The sequence below is a fragment of the Thunnus albacares genome, chromosome 5, assembly GCF_914725855.1.
Source record: "Thunnus albacares chromosome 5, fThuAlb1.1, whole genome shotgun sequence".
Taxonomy (NCBI): domain Eukaryota; kingdom Metazoa; phylum Chordata; class Actinopteri; order Scombriformes; family Scombridae; genus Thunnus; species Thunnus albacares.
In genome coordinates, this window is record NC_058110.1 from 14623512 (window position 1) to 14642096 (window position 18585).

An 18585-nucleotide genomic window follows, 5' to 3' on the forward strand; every position below is an offset into this window, starting at 1 on the left:
AAACTCAACATCAAAGCTTTATGGAAGTCTTTTAACCCAAACAAGACCCTGAGCAGAGTATGGCCGCCTCATCTCTACGCATGTTATTGTAGGCAGTGTTGTGATATTACAGTTAAATAAGAAACATGGTGGACACATTTTCATTGAAAGACCTTTTCTGCTGTATGAGTGTACACTTTAGATATGGGTTTCCCTCAGGGCTACCTGCTGGGCTACTGAGGACTCCAGTGTGTGAAAACATTCTTCCAGGTCCCGTAATACAAAATATTTTAAATGAAAAAGTATTACAGATCTAAACCCAGGTTTTAGTCACCCAAATTACATTATTAGGGCTATCTAACCATGCAGACAGTTTGGCTTTTATTTGTTTTTCAGATATATGTCTCTGAGATTTTTGCCGCCAGCCCAGTACAACGGAGTTGAATGGAATTTCATTGCCCAAAAAATGACATAAAAAAGTTTAACAACAACATCTCTCAACATCTCTTTACAGAATCAATGTCCCTGTTACTCTGAATAAATTCCTCCATGTAAACATTTTTCACACAGACGATTTCTTATATAAAGTGGAAACTGTTCACAATGAGGTTCATTTACTATCCAGAGATATTGGTTTTGGTAAGAACTATATATTTCTAAACCATTTACCATTCACCTCCAATGTATTTGCATGGTACATCAGAAATCTCAGAGACAGACATCTTATCTTAAAACCAAACCAGAGGTTGAATTGGTGGATGAGTTGATAAACTTATTTGTTTGTTGTTTGTTGTTTTCCACTTGGTTTAGTTTCTTTTCACAGGAAAATAATTCAAGCACAACTTCACTCATCCACATCCCAGCATGCAAAACACACCTGGCTACTGTTTTTGTCTGCACCCCAGTACGACTGTTGTTTTCAGATCTTCCCAAATGAATCGTACCAAGTGGGAAACGGAACTAGATTCTGATTTGACTGGACTTAACACAGTAGTTCTCAAACTTTTTCACATCAAGGACCCCTAAACTGACACAAATTACACCATGGACCCCCATCTGATAAGATTTATGCCTTTAGATGTTTTATTACAGAAAGTGTATGAAAGCCATGACCAAAATAATCATATATTCTGTGAAAATAAATTATTCCCCTTCGTGCTGAGGACCCACTGAAACCCCCTCAAACACCCCTGGGGGTCCCCGGACCCCACTTTACTCTACAGCCATGCTAGCAGCTCTGCAAGGCTGTACTTAGGCATATTGGTGCCAAAAATGCTAACACCAGCATGCTAGCATGCTAACATGCTCACAAGCAAAATGCTAAAACACCTATGATTAAATTAGTTTAGCACAAAACAAAGTACAGGTGAGGCTGATGGGGATGTCATTAGTTGAGCAGGTATTTGGTCATAAACCAAACTATTGGACAAATTATGGTAAAATTTGAACCTGATAATGGCGCAAAATGAAAAGTCAGGCATCATCAAAGTTATTACAACAATGTGTGTATCAAATCATGGCAATTCATCTAATAGTTCTTAAGGCATCACAGATGTCTGTACAAAACTTCATGCAATCCATCTGTCCAGTGGTTGTTGAGATATTTCAGTCTGGACCAAATTGGTGGACCGACCGATTGACCGACAAACAGACATCCCCAGAGCCACACTGTTAGCATAGATAAAATCCTCCATCCATTGTGCCTCTCTGCATCCTTCACATCCATCATGTGAAAATGAGCTCATATGCATCACTGCTAACATAATGGTCTTAAGAGGCTGAGAGAAAGGCTCACCTAACATGCAGGATGGCACAATAAAGAAGGACCCATTGACATTAATGAAAATGTATTATTTATTAATAGTAAATGGCTAAGTGACTGGCTGTTGATGGCATGCTATTTCAATACTGCCTCTATACACTCAATCTTATGTCTTTGTTGTCAAGTTTTCCCTCAAGGAAAGAAATATTATGTTCTGCTGCTATTGGAGTTGTTGGCTTTGTATCCGGTACTTTTTAATAGTTGCTGCCTTTTTCAGAAAGGCTTTAATGTGTGAAAAATTGACTATGGAATGCTGTTACATAAAGAAAAGTGTATGGCCAAAACAATGAGCTGCTTTGATTACAGATTCACAGATATTTTAGGATCTTCATGTGAATACTGAGCCAACACTGGCCAGATTAAGCCAAATTCAAGGAAAAATATTTTTAGAAAGATTAACATTAAAAAAAAGAGCAAGCAAAGGACTCTTGATATGTCTTAATTGATAGACTGCATAATTCTACTCCTGTGTGAGGACTCTGCAAAGAATGTGACAAAACAGTCAGCAACAAGTCACATACCACGTACAAAAGTGCAAAATGCTGAAAACTGTGAAAAAAACAAGTATCTGTGTACTGCTGTATTGCTGTTGCTTTACAACTGTGCCTATACCTCCTCAGCCCTCGCTTTACAAGTCCATATTTACCTCAATGAGACTAACATGCAAACCCCCCACTGTGCACTGTCTTCATCCTCACTCTCCCTCCCCTCCCTGCTCTCCCTCTCTCCTCATCTCCCTCAGCTTGTAACCTGAATTCAGTAGCGCAGTGGACCAATCGATCACAGGGAGTCCTTTTTTTTCATCCCGGCAATTTTCCTCTGAGGAAAGGGGGAATAATGTGAGCTAACAGTGTGGAAAATCAATGCTCCACTGGCATAGAATAACTTGGAGTCTGGCTGGCAGAGAGCACTGGGCTCCATGAGGCCAGTTTGAGTGATAAAGCCACCCCACGTCCCATCTCTTATCCTGCATGATATGCAGCCGCTCCTGCCGAGCCACACTCACTCTCAACAGTAGGTTAACAGTTTTATTCCCCAAATCCTGTGGATTTATAAGGTGTATGCTCGTGCTTTGAGGCTTTGTGTGTATAATGGGTGTGTGAGTGCGACTGTGTTAATATATGTGTTAGTGTTGTGTATATACTGCATGCACTTTGGTCAAAGGTGTGTTTTAAAGCGTCCCTATTCAAACCAACCCCGAATCCACCATCTACATCTACTGTAGTTACTTGTCACTCCACAAGTCAGCAGTGTGTATGTGCATGGTTTGGGCACACACACGATATGGCAGGAAAACAGTGCTTCAGTGTGTGAAATAAGTTTCATAATCAACAAGAAACTGGTTGACACACTGTCATCTTTCATAACAGTACTGTCACAGGTACACCGCAAAGTGTGCTTATCTGCATGTATGTGTGTGTGTGTGTCCTCTTCCATGGCATGCCATCCCTTCTTCAACACCACCCACACTGACCCAGACAGCCTCAAACTTGCTGATGTTGCTTTCAGTAAAGTAACTTCTTTCAGATCTGCTCAGAGGGAAAAGAAACAGATGAAACACGACTTCAAACCTCAAGATACAAGCATGTGCAAAGTAAGCAAATAACTATAGTAGATAGATAGATAGATAGATAGATAGATAGATAGATAGATAGATAGATAGATAGATAGATAGATAGATAGATAGATAGATAGATAGATAGATAGATAAATACCACCCTTGACAAAGATGTCAGGTAATGACTTAAGTTTTAATTTAGTTTACTTGCACAGTGTTGGTTATGCATATGATTTTATATTACAACACAACATAATCAAGCGAGCTGCCGGTCTCTTCATTAAGAACTGCATGTTGTAACAAAGCACGGATCCGCTTGGGAGACACCAGTCACATCTCGTCTTGCCAATTACACTTTGCATGATTCCTCCCCCAAATTAGGATGAGCCAAGATGGAAAATGATTCTTGGCATGTCGTGGGCCCTAATTATCCATTGAACAAATGGAAATATCATTGATGTTGTGTTCTTAATCCACCCATAGACAGAGAGCAACAAAGCGCACTGACAGCTCTTTGGCTTGTAGAATATAATGTGAGAGTGCCCAACAGTTTGTTGTGATGAGCAGCCTGGGAGCTTTTAAACACATACCTGGTCATTAAAAGTTTATTTGTGGCTCACGCATATCCGTAACTCTATCATGTTGCACCGACAGGATAACACAGTCCGTTGCTGACGAATAACATGACAAAGACATGGATGCTAAGCTTCTCGGGGATATGGGAGTGACATACACAGTGAAAAACAAACTGCATCGCATTGCAGGAAGTTTTCAGTTGTGTTGTTGTCTTTGAAGAGCAGGAACTTGAATCATGAGAACATACTCAGAGTGAATACGAGAAAAATACAACCTCTTAGACACAGATTGGAAGTAGAAAATATCACCCATCCAATTTTCAAGCATCACTTCCATAGTGAGACACAAGCACATCTCAGCAGCTACCTCCAAATGCTTTGCTTGTTATTCACAAATACACACCACAATGAGACAAATATTATTTTAAAAGAAACTTTAGATATGTTGTGCATCTGCAAATTTGACTTTATAGGAAAAGCAGTGAAATAACATTACCATAAGCTTGGTGCAATGCATGCATAATAGATTGTTGTTTTCACTCTGCATATGGTAGGAGCTGGATTCGCTTCAAAGTGCACCAAATTTGCATGATTCGATGTGAGGGATTCTGGGATTAGAGAACACCACTTCCTCCCCCCACCCCTCTTTCACTCAGCTATAGAAAGGTATCACATTCCCACAGATGGTGGAGAACATTGTGAAAATATTGCCATTACGATACAAAAGAGTAAGCAAAGGAAACTGAGAAAATAAACACAGGAGAATGTTTTTTAACTAATTTCACTGTGTTATTCTGATACATGATTTTAATGAAACAAATCAATAATAAGGACTGTTATGAATTATCTCATCTTTTAGGTTTAAAAGAATATGAGGGTTTGTGGTCAAAGATTTCAAATATGATTTCTGCCTCCGTGTTTTGACACCCGCGATTTTGTGATTGAGAGGAAACGTGACAGCTCTTACATACGCCAGGAGAGACCAGTATCAACAGACGACACACTCCTGTACAGCTGCTTGTTGCTGACATCCCTCACTCTTGTCTTCCATCACTTAAAACTGACAGAAAACAGAGAACGATAAAGAGAAAGCCTGTTTGACTGTAGACAAGCCCCAGAGGCTGCTTCTGAACACTGTCTGGCAAACACGAACAAACTGATACACAAAGTATTAACAGCACTCAGAGCTGCAGTGTTTATGAAAAAATAAAACAGACAAATGGCACAAGAGGGGTGAACTGCATCATTTTCTGTCTGTTTTTTTTTAACACCTGTTGTCTTGTCACTGTGATTTTGGCACTGTGCATTCCTAGATAAAGTGAAGTGAAGGCGTATGTCACAGGCAATGAGGGGTTTTCACAGCAGCACTTTTATGCAAATAACATGCCCATCAGTGATGAGCTGTCCCTCTTCTCATTGGATAACCTGAATATAATTTAGATCAGGATGTCCATCTGTTAGGTGAATACCCACTTACCCACCATGCATATAGGATGAATGAAACCGTCTCATGGTTTTCCCCTCATTTCTGACACCGAGAAACGATGTCAGTGGGTTTTGTGTGTGTCTTCTATTTCTGTTCATTGGAGGCGTTTCGGCCAAAGCTGAATGGATTTGCACTGCGATGAAACAGGGTGAGAATGGCATAGGCCTGAGTGTGCAAACCTTAACAAGCCAAAGCTGAGTGTCACTCAGGACTATAATTAACATGATCACAATAATGGCATGATTAAAGGGTCAGTTCACCCCACCCAAAAAAATAATTTTCTCAAATACTCCCAGTGCTATTAAGCTATGTGGATAATTTTGGTTTAATTTGCTCAATTTCTACTCTGTTGCATTGAAAGTGAAAGGAATTTTGTTTGTGGTGTTTAAAACATTGAAAACTTTACCTTTTAAAACTTGTGCAGCAGTGTACAAATGCAGCAAAAACAGCAATGTGCCTTTCTAGAAACACTTTCCCAGTTACTCTGAATAATCCACTGAACACATTCAGTTTTTAAAGGGACTATTTCTTTGGTAGAAAGAAGTTCAGATCAAAACTCAGACAAAGAAATCAAACAAAGCCAAAACTATCTGCATATTTAGATACTACGAGGGGTAAGCGAGGAAAATATGCTTGTTTGAGTTTTTTGGGTGGTGAAGCAAAACCTTTAAAATCCAATTATCTTTTGTCATACAACTACCTTTTTTAAATCTATCTCTTTACTTTCAAAACACAACGAGGTTTATTAGCTGTCGTGTGCAAGCAATTAAGTCTGAGTGCTTCACTGTTTTGCTGACAGACATAACAGTTATTATCTGTACTCATATTTTGGATTACAAATGTGGTTGATCAGCAAACCAAAGATTTTTTACAAATCCACAGGTGACATATTTTCCTTCAGTTGCAGGGATAATCTGGTTCCCTGCAAAATTACTCCCCTACCTGTAGGTGAACCAGAGAATCTGATGGAGGAAGAGTCAAGCTGATAAATTGTGTCTTTCTGACAGGTGGCGGAGGATCAGGTCTTGTGATGTTCCTGACCTAATATGGCCGGGTCTGGACCATCAGCTGAGAATCAGGTGCTTGCTAAATATTTAGGAGGATGAAGACTTCCTGCTGGGCTGAAGCACTCATCATAAGGCTCAGCTCACGGCTTCTTTTCTGGCTCTGTCTCCATTTTTTAAGTCTGCATCTCACTCCTTTTCTCTTTCCTCGTACCCACTCGTGCTCGCTCTCTGTCTCCTTTGTGTCTTTGTCTTTCACAGCTCGTGTCTTCCTTTCTGCAAATGATTGCATCTACAGTAGGCATCCAAAAGATTCTCAAAGTATTTTGTGTGGGAAGAAATACTTTTTAAAAACAAAGGGTTTCAGTTCTCTGTAGTGACTTAAAATGTCCTTTAAACCATTTGAAATTTCACAGAGGTGAGAGCCACGTTGTTCATTTGCAGCATTTGGGTTTTCATTAATACCTTAAGACTATTTCATTTAACAAGTGTTGATTGCACAGTTGTTTGTCCATGCTGAGCTGATACAGCTTTAATAAATAAAATCTTTAAATGTTAAATTAAGTGTTGTGTGCTAATTAAACACCAACATATTGTTAATTTTTGAGTTAAATTAACCTTGATATCAAGGCTGCAAGTATACCCTGCTTGTGTAAAACCTCTCATACTTTAATTGAACGTATTCTGATGTCTGTTTGCCTTTCAGGGTACACACAGTGTGTCGCTGAATCCCCACTGATTAAATTCCACCATAAATGATGATACTTAATGAAATGCAAGCAATTAAAGTAAAAGCCTGATCAAATGGTGGCTGACTGTCAGTCAAATATGCTGACATGTAATTGAAAATGTCCCCTTTCTCTTGCTCTCCACTGCCCCTGTAATATGAATCCGTTTAAAAACAGATCGGGTTTCCGATGGCAACGGGGAAATAGATGATACTTAATCAACTAATTGACACAACAAAGACCTTTTCAAATGTGTGTGTGTGTGTGTGTGTTCAATAACATCTGCCCTATCATGTTTAATCCTAAATTATTCACCAAGATGACTTTTTGCATCCAAACTAGCTGTAACGTAACATCTCAGCAGATGATGAACAGCTGCAAAGGTTAAAGGTTAAAATAAAGTAAACTAAGCAACTCTGTGGCTCACAACTTCTCTTGTAAATATGATTTTAAAAAAAACAAGCTGGATCTTGACAACTGTTTCATCTGACATAAAAAAACATGAGGCCTGAGTTTCATTGATCAGCTATAGCATTAAATGTTATTACTCGTCAGGCATTCTGGATCAAAGGCAATTATTCATAATTCACCTTTCCAAAATCCCGTGGTGTCGCTCTGCACTACAAAAGCAACAGAGAACATGGAATACAATTTAATGGATTACCATTTTTCCTGTGCCTTATGACACAATGACACAATTACCTTAAAGCTTATTTTCAGGGCGGGAAAAGAGGATTGGGTGACAGAAAAATAAGGCGGATAATACGCTGTCTTGTATTTAACTTTGACAAACTTACAGGCTCAAGGCGTAACCGTCTCCTAGTCTTCTCTCTGTCATGCTGCAGAGTGGGAAGGGCCCTGTATACTGTAGCTACAGGTCATTGTTGCCCTACAGATGAACTAAGTGACAATAATTGAGTTAAGAGGGGAAACAAATGATGTCACGAGTGCATGAAGTGGAAAGAGTCGACTGATTTATTTTCCAAAACAATACATGCCAGAGCAAATCAGTTTTATCGGGAGGTTTGGGGTGGGGGGGTTGGGGTGGGGTGGGGGCGGTTCACCGCAGTGCCACTGAGGGTGACTGTGTGCTTCAAACTGCTCCACAACAAAACAATAACTCACCTTTATCTATGATTAGCTGTAGAATACAGAGTGAGACGTTAGGGAGTGGTGGAGGAAACATTCAGATGTGCTTAAACACAAAAAAACAACATTACAAGTAAAAGTACTGAAATCAATCTTCTTATGTATTAAAAGTGAAAGTACTTATTATGAAGAACAACTTCTGTTATATTATTTTTATTGATACCGTAAATGTAAACAGTATTTTCATGCTAATGTTAGTTGAGGTGGAGCTACTTTAAATTTTTTATATTTTGCTGATTATAAATAATTTGTATACTGTGGTTTAATTTCTAAAATGATCTTGTTTTGTAAAATCTTTCTATTTGCAAGTAACTAGAGCAGCTGTCAAATAAATGCATTGGAGTAAATATGTCATGTTTTGGTTTTGGATGCCTGTGCTACTTGTCAGAATAAACTACTAGACAATATTTCAAAATTAAGATTATTTTATCCTTTACAAAAGCAACTATTTTGTAGTTAACAGTCTTTTGATGACTTGTGTTTAACTATAATTACATTCTGCACGCAGCTATGATAGTATCACTGATTCTGACTCTGATTTATTTCCTATAGTGGTATAATTTGACACTACCTAATGATCATCATATTTTTATATTTTTTTTGCTGAAATATAAAAATATAATCATCATCTGAAGCAGGATCTGTGTTGGAAGTAACATAACAGTAGTGTGTACTGCTTGTAATGCGCCTAAACATGCAGCACAGGTTGGTAGTGTCACAGTATCACCTCAAAGAAGAGCACTAATGATGTGAAATAGGCCTGAAGGACACGTTGAGTTGTTGACATTCAACTGTGGGTAACTCATTTCATTCCAGTGTGGAAAAAAAACAGAGGAATGATTAAAGTGACAAAGGTTCTGTCTGCTCTTGTCCTTTATCTGACTGACGACTTCACAGAAGAGAGACTAATTGCGCGGGGGATGAAAGTGGCCACAATTATTTCCCTATAATGGCACAGATGCATCCATTTCAAAGAGAGGTTGCAACTTCAGATGAAGTTTACTTGATTAAGCCTGAGTCCAGAGTCTGTGTTAGTGCGTGTTTACATCTGAGTGTCTTTGCATTTGTGATTGTGCATGCAACAATTTGAATTTTTAATTCATATGCTGTTTATAAGATCAATTCCATTAAGGCTATTCAGACTCCATGTATGTATGTATGTATGTATGTATCTATCTATCTATCTATCTATCTATCAAAAACTTTTCTTAAAACTTTTCACTGTAAATTTGCAGTAATTAATTGGCAGCAGTTTCGCCTGCAAAGTCTTTCTACAGTTTCTTACTGTATTTTAGAATATTACTAGAATATTACTAGAAATAAATGTGGGGTTCATTACTGTATTCTTGTAAATTTATAACACAATACTGGTCACAGTTTTCCCAATGAATTGTTGTATATTCGCAGTAAGTAAACTGTATTTGAATCTACAGTATGTATCCTGTATTTAATGATAATTAAAAAATGTTACTGTAATAGTACTACTACTACTAATGATGGTTATGATGATGATGATGATGATGTTGATAATAACAATGAAAAAATGACAATGACAATATGATTGACAATATTCATTAAATGACAATATTCATTATGTTGTCCCTTTTCAAATATTTATCAAAATAAAATATTAAAATAAAAACATGTTACCAGAACAACACAAGCAAAACTACATCTGAATAAACTTTAACTCCCTGCCTGTTTACTTTTCTTTGTGGCTTTCTTTCGTAAAAAAATGACAATTTTTAATTTAAATGACTCACTGGTAACTCACTGTGACAATTTCATTTTTGTGAGAAAGGAACATCAAACCAACTGTTTTAATTAACCTGCTGCAGAACAGCAGCAGTCTAGTTTGCATGCATGTATTACAGTCAAGTGAACACAAAACAATTATGCAACTGTTTTTCTGAACAACATAAAACTTGAGCTCCAACAGTTTGAATGAGAAAAGGCACTTAGGTTTTATTCACTGAGTAAGTGAGTAAATAAGTAAATGCATGTTTGAATGAGTGGCTGCGTGAGATAGTGGGTGGTTGTGTGTGTTTGTGTGTGTGTGTGCGTACTTGAAGTCACCGAGCTTCTTGATGAGTGTGCAGATGTTGCCTTATTTTTGACCATCATCCCACTCTTCCTGCTTTGCACCTTCTCATGGTTTGTTTTTATGCTGCCATCAGGATTAATGTCAATGCAGGTTTCTGAAAAACAAGGTTGAAAAACAGGTGACATCAATATATGAATGTGACGTATCAAGCAGGGGCCTGTTCAGTACAGAGTCGTGGAGCAAAATATTGAACCATATGATTCTCACATTTCACTAAGTAGTTATGTATCCATTGACACCAATGATTAAGCTAAAAAGAGGAATGTGATGGAAAAGAAGGTATCAGTCATAACAGTATTAGTAGAGGCAGCAGTACTGTTTGTCGTTGCTGTTCTTGTGTCAGAGGCACCAGTGGTTATCACTGGGTTATTGGACAATGGTGATGTGTGAAGAAAAGTCAATCAAGTCAAGCTGTGTGCCATAGTATGTGTGAAAAAGCTCCAACAGCTGAATGAATTCCAATGTGCACAGTGTATCATGTTGATACTGAAAGTTAAAATTGTAGTAGGAGGAGAAGACTACAGCAAGCCCGAGCACAAAGGACGTTCCTTCACACAGCACCTATTTTTTAATGCTCATCATCCACCGCTGGTTTGTCTGTGTCATTGGACCTGAAAAAAGATTACAGGTTAGATTAGATTCTAGAAATGTCTTAGAAAACAAAAAGGTTGGTGTGGCTCTTTGTGGGAAAACACAAAGCACTAGGTTAGACTTAGACTCAGTGTTGTTTTAATGTTAATGTAAACTGAGACAAAATGCTGACATGCGCTAATTTTAGCTAGCTAGAACATTGCAGTCATGAAGCTTTTCAGCAGTTTTGTTACAGCGCTGTTTTAAATGGCAGAAAATTCAAGTGGACAAAGCCTCACAATTATTTTTTTTACTTCCTTAACAAGGATAATGGTTTGTCATTTCCTAACATTCCCAAGATGCTCAGCTGTTTACCTATCTATCTATCTATCTATCTATCTATCTATCTATCTATCTATCTATCTATCTATCTATCTATTTATGTAGAGCAATAGATATAGCATTTTTTATAGGAGCAGCACCTCCCCCACAGTGCTAATATATCTTGAGGCCAGACCTATAGCAGCTTTAAAAAATTACGCAAGATCTAAAAGCAATGCTTTGAAAGTTTGAAAGGTCAAAGGCATTTACTGTTTCCTCAGCACGGCAGAGATTGTTTACCCTCTAAAGTCAGTTTAAACTTGAGCTAATCACAGCTGTTGAACATTTGGTCTGCTCCACAAAACAGCAACTGTCCCAGTTTTAGTGTCGTTGACAGCAGGCATGCTGAGGTGGTAACTTCACTCTGTGAAAAGTTTCCCTGTCTGTAGGTGTGCGCTAAAGCTGGGGCTCTTGTTGTATTGAGGTAGAATATGACTCATAATCTCAGATGACTCATGTGGCACGTTGAAGTCACACTGAAGTTTTCAGTATACCCTGATTTTCATGCTGATACTGGATGGGCACAGTGTAGAAAGGGTTGGAGCTTCCTCTTTTTTTGTTCCACTTTTTAACACTTTTTTTGGGTGTGGGGGGGTGGGTTCTTTAAACTGTGCTCTGAGACTGGCTTATCTCTGAAAAGCTTGATATGAATAACTAGGAGAAACTAGAAAGTCTGTTAAATATGCACTTAACTGCAACAAGAAATACACTCAGTGAAACTAGCTTAAAGGGATATGGTAGCTTTAGATATCACAGCAAATGATGCGCTGTGAACACAGTCCTTGCCTCGGGCCAACACAGTGACTAATGCATTTAGCTGCGATTAAACAGCCTATATATTTAATGTGAAAACTGGTCATGTTTTACAAGAAAGAAAAGGGGGAGCACTGAACTTGTTTTGGCCGAGAAACTGGTTATATAACAATATGTTAGCAGCCCCACCCCCCAAAAAATCTTCTTTAAAGTTTATGAAATAATTAACACCATTCAAACTGAGCTTTTTCTTGTGTTTTCAGTGCAGGGGAAACAGATGATGCACTTATTTACTGTTTACTTGTTATTGTGGGCTAAGACTTTTCAATTATTTTTCGCAATCCAGTCATACAGCACAACAAAAGGATGATTATGCTAAAGGTTTGGGCTCAGGAAAAGGTACGGCCATAAGAAAATGTACCATTAATGTGGGCTGCAGTTGCACATGCGCGCGCACACACACACACACACACACACACACACCCACACACACACACGCACATCACAATTTAAACAAATGTAACTGCATATTGTGTATCTTTGCACTTTTCAAATACCACTGGGAAAATGCAGTTTCTGGGTCATAGCAGGGGGGGGAAAGAGCCTCTGAGAAATGCATTTAATTCATTTGACTTTCCAATAGTGCATGGACACATACATACTGTGCTGCATATGATTTATGATGATGCAAAAAACACCCTTTGAATGGAAAGCGCTCTTTGATGTCCTCTCATTTATAGAACAGCACCACATGTGGTCTTTAGTCTAAATTTACTGGATTATTAAAACATTTGATCACATCCCGGAGTTTAATAATTGCATATCTTACTGTGAAACATCCAATTACACTCTATGTATCCCTTTAATTTGAGCTATAAATGTGCATTAACAGTATCTGATGTTACAACATTCAAATATAATTTATCAGTGGGGAGACCTGGTCAGTGTTGTATTCTCACAAGAACAGACGACATACGATCTTAATGTTGGCATTGGACTCATTTATTGATGTTTGCTGGCAACGTGTACAGGACGGACGTACTGTACACAATGTTAAGTCCATACTTGAAGGAGCTCATTCCCTCTGTACTTTCAGGTCAGTGGCTTTCATCAGATGTAATGGGGGGTGGGGGGTGTGGTGGTAAATTATGAATGAAGAACCACTCTGTGGACGATGAGGATGATGCAGATTATTCATCCCTGCTTCCTTCAGTGCTACGTCTCAGCAGAGAGATTTCACACCAGAGGGATGAAGACTGTATTACTCAAAAGTATAAGGTAAGTAGATTACAGGCCGCAGCAAGCGACTCGTATCGCAATCTGGATTATGGTCTGGATCAGGGGGTTCCCAAACTTTTTAATGTCAAAGACTTCCTCAGTGATATACATTTGGCCACACGCTGCTGTATGATAAGGTTTTATCTTTTTTTGTGGTAAGTGTTGATGTTTAAATCTAACCTTTATCTTATCTGGATAGTCTCTGAGTTTTTTTTTTGAAAGAGTCCCGCCCAAAATGAGAGAACAGTTTAATGAAAAAAAAAAACATTGCATAAAAAAAGCTTTAGGAACTCCCACAATATGAGTAAATAATCAAATTAAGCTGGTCCTCATTTCCTGGGGACTTTCATTTTTAACATATTTTAATTTAACCTGCAGGATAATCTCTTGAGATAAGGGTATGTGTTTTTGCAAGAGTCCTGGACAAAATGGCAGCACAGCAAATGACACAACTCAACCCAATTCACAGATCTAAACACTACAAGGACTAAATACCATGATAGATGATGAGTGCTCAGTACAGACATCGGTATGATAACAACATATTTAGCTGCAGAAATTCCAACACAGAAAAAGAATTATGAAATAAAGCTGAATCTCATTTCTCTAAAGATTTTCTGCAAAAATAAGCAACAAAGGAAGGTAACATGGACCTTGGCTTAAAGATGATGATGATGTGCTGGTAGATGATGATGGAGATGATGATGATGATGTCGTGGTCAGAGCACCCTGAACTTCAGCATGACTTCCTCCATCCTCCATCCTCACTCTCTTTGTTTATTTTTTTTTTTTAAATCTACAAGCGAGCTATTTAGCAGCAGAATAAATGTTTTTAATTTATTTTAAAACACGGCTGTTTCTGGCAGTTTATGCGCCTCAGGCTAAACATCAGCACCGTGGCAGGGAAGAATGATTGCTACTGATGATGCAGTATGCTGGCTGCTGATGACTTTATCGGAACAGATCAAGTTATGGATGATTAATTTAGACACTGAATCAATGTGTGCCGTTGGCTTCATCAGGGCCTCCCTGACCTCAGTTGCCTGCATTAGGTAGTGTGAAGCGATATATGAGGAAGGCTTCCCCGCTTTGAAATGCTTGACTAGACTAGAAATTAAATGTCTCACTCAATATCATCACTTTTTAGAATTTAAGAAATGTCCTTCAAGCTGAAGTTGAACCAGTCTTCCTTGACATTTTCTAACTTTTACTTTATTTACCTTATTTCAGATCACTGGTCTGTAGTAAATCAATAAGTAAGGCACTGAGTCCATCTTTGTACCCACTAACTTTTGCAAAAAAATATCTCGCCTGTGTCTGTACCAATTCCTGATCTCATGATTATAAAAATGTGTCAGCGAGCAGCCACCTGAACAGGACCTGGATAAGAAATACTGATACAGTAGAGCTTCAGGACGGAAAGCTGGAGTCTGATCCCCCGTACGGTTTCCTCTCCTCTGCTGTCTGATGGAGGTGTAGGAGGAGGAGAGAGGAGGAAGAAGAAGAGGAGAGAGAAGGAGGGAGGGGCACAGAGAGGAGAAATGAGGTTGAGCTCTGATGAGGATGAGGATGAATCGTGAAGAGAGGAAGAGGAAAAAGAGGAGGGGTGAGGGGGGAAAGGGGGGAGGGGGGGGGGAGCCAAGAGGAGAAAAAGGAGAAGTGGGAGGGAGAGAAAGGGTGCTGAGAGGGGTCTAACTCTGGCATAAAAGTAAATTCAAATGCATTATTCATGGCTCTCTGTGTCAAAATATCATTTACGTGTGCTGTGTTGACTCATGGCTCGTAAAATGAGAAGGACATGAAAAGAAAGAAAGGAGGGAGGAAATAAACAACTCAGGATGCTTTCTCTATTCTTGGCCCGAAAATAATAAAAGAAAGGAACCCTGGTACGCACTCCCTCAACTTATTAGGCATCAATTATTTATTGTACTCTGTTTACAATTCTTTATCTGTGTAATAAGCAGCCACCTTGTCAGAGAAAGTCTCAAATCCATCTTCAAAGTTTGTGGGTTTGAAAGAGACCGAAGGGGCTTCTAGTATATTTCACAATGCAGAAGGACCCTAAAGAAATCTCTTGTTATTGACCCTAAAACCTGACACACAGAGCCATGTATGCATGAAGGTGACAATTTTCAAATCAACCCTAATTCTCCTGTTGTTGAGTCTTCAATTGCCTGCTTAAAATCTGGGCCAAGATAACCAGCTGTTAGTAAGATTTTTTTTTTTTTTTCCATTTTAATTTTTTTCCATTTCCTGTATAATGAGCGCTGCCACCAGTGACTGTACCATAATCAAGCCTCCAGTCTCTCTCTTGTTTGGGCCTGTCGGTTTCATACAGCTTGTACATTAACACCACAGCAGCCCCCACAGGTGGATACCAGTACTACCACTGCCATCTGCTTCAGTGTTGTTTACTGTAATTACAGCAGTGGTTCCCAACCTAGGAGGCGAGACCGCCAAAGGGGTCGCAAGTTAAATCTGAGGGGTCATGGGCCCATTAACAGGATAGGAAAGCATAAAAAAAATAACCTTTATACTGTAAAAAATTGTATAACATGATAAATCACAAGAAGAAAGTGCTTAATTTTAAGAGGTTACAAGGCAAAAAATGACATGCAGCTGTTTTTGGAGCTGCATGCTAAAAACATTTAGACATTTCTGAGAGTCAGAATACCCAAGATGTTTAAACCCAAGATGTCATCAAGAAATGTATCATTACTGGGCTAAATCTGACTGCACATGTATGGAGAATAAACACATCTCAGCAACATAAAGAAATGACTCATGTGCATTCAAATGTAAAAAAATGTAAACAACTCACAGCAACATGAAGCAATCTTTCATTTGAGAAGATACAACACATTATGTTTGCTTCCGATAGATGATATACAGGTTTTCTTCTTGTTCCTTCCCCTGTATTCCTCTTTTCACAAACCCCTATATTTTGTATTCATATGTATGTGTACACACATACACACACATGTATATATATATATATATATATATATGTGTGTATACATGTGTGTGTATCCAGCAAGGGTGGGGGCACATATGACCTGCTCCACTTTTATTTTGATTTATAAGGCTGGTGGAGAGCATCATCACAGAATCGCTTCATCTTCTCTCCTTTATTACACCACATTTGTTTTCATTTTACTCCCAAGGCCTGGCTGAATACATTACAGATTTCCCATGGGGCTGCAGGGCCAGCTTTCTCCGCCACGGGAGACAATGGGATGACGGGGAGGGATTTCTGAGCATGCTTCATCATTAGAGGCATTAGCATTATTTTGACTTCAAAACATTATCACAGGATTATCATTATTCTCTGTATTATCCGGATAAGTAGACACATTTGTGAGCGCATCGGTCAAGCGTAATGGTCATAATAACAAAAGTAATAATTGCTGAAGCCAGTAAGTGATAATTGGAGACATTAAAAGTGTCAGGTGTCAGAAGGGACTTTTCTAAAGAGCTAAATAAAAAGATACTGTTTCTAATTGAAAAATATAACCTCTCTCTTTCCCCCAGCTTAAAACTTTTCTTACCAGCAGCAGAATAAAATGTGTTCTTTCCTCTTTACTAATGCAGCTTCTACCTCAGATCCCATTTTTTTTTTTTGTGATTTAGATGAGACAACCCCCACATCCCCCTGCAGCAGTCATTTGAGACATTTTTTGATGCCTGAGGGTAAAAGTGGAACACAGAATCTGATTCAGACCTGGGAAGATAACTAAGAGTGGAACATTACGGTGGAGATAATATGGCAATTGGGTTTAGCATACAGAGGTCAATGGCAGGTTAATGCGCAATGTAATACATGATTGACTATGGGAGCCCAGGGGGGAGGGGCGCTGAGGTCAAAGGGTGGCATTCAGACTTGTTTTGGGTCAGTCTGGAAACAATATGAGCACGAGGTGGGGAATTATGCCCATTTATCATGTTTGTCATATGACTTTGGCCCAAAAGATTTCTGTTCACACTGCACAAGAATAATATACAAACTAGAATCGGTGTTTGGTTTCAAAACACTACATTAACTAAAAGCAGCTAAAGACCCATCTGTTCAGACAGGCATTTGGGTAGCATGTGGTATTTTATTTTTTCATTTGTCTCTTATGTCTGTTCTCCTTGTATATTTTATCTGGTGTCTTTGTTTTTATTTATTTTGATTTGATTGTATTTGATTTTATTTTTTTGCAAATCACTTTGTGACTGCTGTCTGTGAAAGGTGCCATATTAATAAACTTTGCTTGCTTGCTTATGAAAAACTTATGTTTTACCTGACTTATCTTGATTTAATATAAAATGTAATCTAAACTACATGATCAGTGTAGCCCTTTTCTCATATTATTTATTTCCTCAAAAATATTTTCCTTTATCATTTGCTGCTAGATCTTTAATGTGTCAATCAAGAGATAGATACAGCATTTTTAAGAGGCAGTCATGCTAAAAAACTGCAGTCAACTTGGACATTTAAAAGCCCAAATGCTAATTTCTGCTGACACATCTTCCTTTTGCTTTAAGTCAGCCATATTTTACATTTTCATGGTTATATTATGCAAGCATATTACTGCTATTGTTCATCTCCATCTTCCATCTGCCACAAAAGAGCCTGATCACTTAATTTTAAACTCAATCACCATTTCACACAAATCCAGTTGTCACCTGCTCTAACTTCCACTTAGAGTCATACTGAACCATCCTTTTTCTACCTCGTTCACATGTTCAACATTCACAGCCGGCAGTGAAACTGATGGCATCTACATCATTTCAAGGACATACAATAACACCCACTAGCCAAGCCTTGTTACATGAATACATAGAGGAAAGGTTTCCAGCTACACTTTTCCATGATTGAATTCCCAAGGACAAGAGGGGAAAAAAAACAAAAAACATTGGGGAAATGGAAAGGGAAGGGAGGGAGCACAAATGAGGTGTTTCTGAGCTTTGGTGTGGTGAGAATACAATATAAAATATAAATAAAAAGCTCAAAATCATAAAAATACAATAACCTTGTTTACATGGACATGTAAACACATGCAGAAGACACCGTTGCAAGTGATATATATGTCAGATAGAGTAAATGAGAATAACAACAGATCTCAGATCTTAAAAAGCTCAGAGCTAAGATCCCATTGGCTACTGAGCTTTTCTATAAGCAATGCAGTTGGACATGTAAATTACATGACCTTTCT